This window comes from Salvia splendens, chromosome 17 (assembly GCF_004379255.2).
Source record: "Salvia splendens isolate huo1 chromosome 17, SspV2, whole genome shotgun sequence".
Classification (NCBI taxonomy): domain Eukaryota; kingdom Viridiplantae; phylum Streptophyta; class Magnoliopsida; order Lamiales; family Lamiaceae; genus Salvia; species Salvia splendens.
In genome coordinates this window covers 15,140,605-15,146,604 of record NC_056048.1, presented here as the reverse complement: position 1 = coordinate 15,146,604, position 6,000 = coordinate 15,140,605, and positions in this window count along the sequence as shown.

The window sequence follows — 6,000 nt, the reverse complement described above, 5'->3', positions numbered from 1 at the left end:
AATCAACAAAGTTTAGAGTTGAGAGTGAGAACGAGCAAGAGGAGCTACGGTGGTTCCAAGGATCAGAAATCTCAGTCCCAACTACATCAGGTAAACACAACCATACCCTCCTTTGCATCATGTAGTACAACCACCATAATAGAACAAGAACTTAGGGAGTTTTCAAGAAAAAACAAACATCGAAAATCAGTAGTGCCAACATTTAGTTAACCATGCTCTCAACATCAAACGATTTTACCAACTCCCACTGCTGCCTAAACCAAGTAATAGAAAAAAAAAACAAAAAAAGAACTTAACTTAGATTAGGGTTGCCCGGAGTTGACCGGCTAACGACGGGGTTCCGGAGGTCGGGCTGGAGCGAAGGCGCCGCTGGAGCAGCAGCGCGGGGCGGGGGCTGGTGTCGGCACAGTCGAGGGAAGATCGAGAGCCGGCAGGAGTCGCTGCCTCCCAGAGAACTCGGCAGGGAGAGAGAGCTGGTACAGATAGCCAGCAGCAGGGGAGGAGGAGGAGCGTATCGCTGGCCGCAGGCGACGGCTGTCCGCCTAAGAGAGACGCCAGGGAAGAAGGAAAAGGAGTCGAGGTCCTCTCCCTGTCGGTGGATTCACCGGAAGACGCATAAAAACTACAACGTAACTCAGCCGAATTGAAGTTCGACAGAAGGCGGTTCTCCCCTGCAGAAGACCCCTCCGGTTTCGCCAGCCAGACCGGGCGTGACTTCCCCGGAGAAGGGAGTGAACGACGGAGGGAGGAGGAGGACGCCGCTGGAACCCGGCGATCCTATTGACGGTGATTTCGCCGGAGAAGAAGAGAGTAATAGAATTTGTTTTGTTTGATTTGGGGATAAGGGTATCCACTATAAGGCGGACACGCCCAATAGCCCCGCTCCAGTTTTTGTCCATAGCCCAGTTTTGTTGTCCACAGCCCCAAAATTCTATTTCCGCCACTATAGTGGAGCTCCCCGGTTGATGACATCGATAAAGAGTCATGTCACAAACAGGGACGTACACACGAAGGCAAAGGCAGCCTGAAAAGAGACTCGAAAGATTTGCAAATAACTTAGGACTCACAATAGGATACTTTGAGTCGAAAATAAGAGTAGCTCCATCAGTAGGATGAATCGTAAAAACCTCTTACACCCGCCAAAATCTTAAGAATCACGTTAGGGAAAGAACGTAAAGTCTTAACTCATGACATAGAATTATGGACATCATGTTACGAATGGATTAGATGACTGAAAATCACTTCACAATCCGAGGAATGACAAATTGCTTTCCTAGCCTTATGATAGAAAATAAGATCCTACGAGATTACCATGAATACGCATGCAAGCACCACGCTAGTGATGTTTTCTTTACCTCGTATAACCAAACTGATAAGTCGAAAGAAGAAAGAAATATTGAAAATTTAAATACCATGTGAATGTCCAGGCCTATTTCTCAACACTTTACCCAAGTTACCATCAGGTTGACAATTAGAGTTCACCTTCGACCTCTAGAAAACCGTACCAGACAAAGGAAAATAAAATCACACAATGTATAATTCGGCGGACCCTAAATTTAGGTTTTCTCAAACCTAACGTATTGCCCGGAAGATCATCTGTACTTGCTACCAAGGAAAAGATAGAACGTTGATAACGTGCATAGACAAAGTGGTTCGATCAACTAAAGAGAGGTGACGTATTTTATAGATGAAATTGAAATATGATTGTTTCCAACCATAAATACAACCAAATAACGTATTCTGGAGCGCCCTTTCAATATTTATATGATCATAAGGAATAAATGGTAATAACATATACCGACAGTATATGTGAAACTTAGGAAATGCGTATACAACAGGCTTATCTTCGTCTTCATAGATGACGTACCTACCTACCCGGATGTTAAGAAGGAAAACGTTGGACAAATAAGTGCGAAAAGGCCATGTGCTAAGCTTTACTAGTACGAATCGTGATTCAAACAAAGTGAACCCGCTAGCCACTGATGAAATCCCAATGGATCATCGAAATGGGGAGTCGTGTCATTTTGAAGACCACCAATACCCGAATAAATTCAAGGTTTCTTAAGTATAGTTAGCCCTATCGAAAAATATATAAAAAAACAAAACATGTGAACTAGATTTAACTCATGAAGTAAATGTGTTAAGGATCTAGAGGCATGATCTATGGAGATTCAATGCGAAATTCCGCAAATAACGAGAGTTCCCAATATTTTTCCTCTAGCAAATGGTTTTAATGACAAACATGCCTTATGCTCATCGCACTAAGTTACCGTTTACTAAAGGACACTAAGATCCAATAAGTATCTCTTTTCCTCGAAAGAATAACTAAGATCGATAAGGCATTAAAATAGAAAAGTAAAAGAGCTACCGAAGGAGTGATCGTTTGATATTAATATCAAACCATGAAAAATGAACACGATTCTTTCCGCGTGTACAACCTGAAGTTTTATAAAGAAGAAATGATTAAATTTGAATTTGAGTAATGATCTTTGACCAGAAGCTCTTTGGGAGAGTTGCAATGGTTAAAGAACGAAATCGTATAACACAGTGAAAGCACTGTGAAAGTACAAGGTCCATAGTTGTTCATAATTAAATCGTGCAAATTTTGGGATGAAATTTCTTTTAAGAGGGGTAGAATGTAATACCCCGCTCAAATTAACGTCATTAAATGTTTATAGGGTAAATGAATGTATTAAAGCAAGTAGTATTTTAAACTCCCATGTTTCGTTGTATTAAAATCCTTTATGGGTTTTAATTGATAGTTAAGCATCCATGTGAAACTAACTTTGATAAAGAACTTTGATGTGCAAGAAGATACATGAAGCGATAAAATAATTGTCCATGTGCATTTATAAATCAGATGGATATTAAATGTTTATTTACAAAACATAGTCATTTCTCTTCAAATGAGAAATGTACTAATTGTATTTAATTTAGGATGTTACAAAAACGAGCTAAAGCTTCTTCACAAAGCTAGTATTCTCTCTTCAGGAAACCTCAACTTCCTACAAATGATGGGACAAGTCAGAACGACAGTGCAATAATAATTCAGTAACAAAAATAACTTTTACCATCTTTATGCGTAAAATAACAAGTAGTATTTGAATGTATACAACAATAAAAGAAAGTCCGACATCTCGAGCAATTAGAAAATCCCGCTTCCATTTCAGAAAAACCTCCTACACGGGAAAATGACCACGGTAATTAGTAAAATATATATACCTACCTAATGGGAAAAAATAGGAAGTGGGGAAAGGAGGAATGGTACCAACTTTGTTTTTCTTACCAAATCCTGAACCATGCCGGGAGCTCCGCCAACAAACACTCCCCTTAATTCTACCTCTGCAAAATGTGATGAAATCAAAGAAAAGAATGATGATGTTGGGATATTAACCGAGAAAAATGCGTACCCATAACTTGTGTACGGAGTTAGTGTATAAAAGAAGGTATCAGCTTCCTATCAACGCCTACCCAAAAAATTTTCTTTCACCTCCAAACTTTTATTTTCAAGCAAGTAGATGGAAAACTTTCCAACGTTCTAATACCAAGTTTTAAAGCTTTCTTTAAGAAGGAGAGTTTCAAGTCACATCATAGAAATCTCTTATCATCCTTTTGAGGTAATGATTCTCAAACCACAAGTTAAATCTTTTCAAGTTTTTTTTATCAAACACGTCATGTTAGCATGAATTTATATAGAACTTAGAATCACAACCAAGCATGCAAAGTAGGAAAGTCTTGGAATCACAAAAAAAAGTAGGAAAAACTCCTAAAATGTTTTATCTTTGGAAGATAAGCACCTTCGGAAATTTATAACAGAAAATCTAACTGTTCAAATGTAATTTCCTTCGGTCAAAGTGAAGTTAGGAGAGTTTTTTACCTTCCTTTAAAATTTCAGAACGATCGGACAATGTTTGAACCTCCGATCTTATACAAAACCAACACTGGTACTTTAGAAAACGACAGCCACTTCCGAAATTAATACTAGAAGATCTAACCATTAAAATTTGATCTCATTCGGTAAGAATGATATATTATGAGTCTTCTACATTCGGTTAAAATTTCGGGACGATCGGATATTGTTTGGACCCCGATCGTGAAGAAATCCGAACCTATACTTAGACTAATATTTGTAGATCTTTTGTCATTGGGCCATTTCAAGTATAAAATTGGTTTGGGCCATAGACTTTATTTTTATGGGTAACATTTTTAGTGCTTGAAGGGTTAAATTTTTTAGAGTTATTTGGACTAAAATTAATTAATTCTTCATTTGGGATTAATTAATTGTAATATTAGGATTAAATTAATTGCTTGAGATTAAATTCTCTTGAATTAATTTAAATAATTGAGTTTGCATGATTTGATCCTCAGATTTACTAAATTAATCGAGAGATTAATTAATGTCAATAATTAAATCTCCGGATTTAATTAAAGTGAATGAGTTATGAAAGAGAGAAGAAAATATGATGGATATCCTAGGAGCATGTCATCCACTTTTATTTATTTCTCGACGCTGAATAGACTATTATCTTTTATTGGACAAGGTCCATCACACGGAATTAACTCCAAAGGGAGTTAATATTGTCATACGGAGTCAGAGGCGCACGAGTGAACTTTTCTATCCTACATACAAATGTGGATAAAAATATGAAGTATATTTGAGATAATATTTATTTATCCAAATGATGTTGTCTTGCCATAAAAGATGTTATTTTATGTAATGATGCCTATCTGTTTGGTTATACCGAATGTGCTATGCCAAATAAAGTAAGAAATCAAATTCAGGTCCCAGCAAGGGGAGAGTCCCTACTCGGACTAGTGTACACGTGGACTGTGTGTCATTGGTAAGGTTGGCCGGTCCGGTGCCCGTGGAAAGTGGCCACTTTCCCGGCACATGAATGTTTAGTTGACCGTAAGAGAACACAATCTCTACGGCACAATATGTTTAGATATGTTTAGAAATCCTTTATGTCTCTAAAGACTCTGATAACTAGCCAGTATATTGTATGGTCCCCTACTCGAGTCATTGTGATCGAGTCATTCTATTAATGTATTCACCGTTTATATTCTACAGACAGAAAGTTCAACAATTAAATCCTTCTTTCGTACTCAACCCACATTCTTAATATGCACCCCCGTCATGGTATATCGAACCTTGCTATAATTAGCAAAGTTGGATCGTGACAGAAGTTGAAGTTTATTATCACCGGCGATCTTATTATCTGGAATATGGATGGAAGAATTTTATTATTGAGAATAATGTTGAAGTGAATGACACTATAACGTTGGAGTACAAAGGCGGTGGGTTGTTTATAGCTGATATCTACGCAAGTTATGGCTTAATTAAGCATGCACCGAGATTACCAAGTAATTGTTTTAATTAATTATAAGTTGATTTGAATTTAAATACGTATAATGTTTATTTATATTTAACAGTTGAATCTTATTGTTGAAATTTTAGGTATTTTATAATATTCAGGACTTTTATGAATTATCATGGTAGACCTTCTTTTAGTATTATCATACAAGAAGAAAAGCGCTATGAATTGGTAATTATTGATATGTGCATTTGATTATTACTATAATTTATTTTTATTATTATTAGTAATAATAATTTTATTAATAAAGTACGTTTCTAATAATTTAATAATTGTTTATTTTTTTTATAATTTTTTATCTTAAACATGTTTTTTATTAAATTGAACCTTTCAGATTAACATGTTTTGATGTTTCAATTATTTGTGTATGCTTAAATATTTTAATTTTATTATGATATTGATATTGTGTTTTTTAAATGAAGGAATTACCATTTTCATTTTGGAAAAACATCTATCTGAAAAGTATATTCAGAATGTCGTTCTTACATGTCATCGCCGACATTATACAATGAAAGTAACACAATGCGATGATGATTCGATAATTTTGCATACTGGGTGGAGAATTTTTTATGATGAAAATGGTCTGGAAATTGGGAGCATAGTTACTTTTATGCTCTTACCTGAT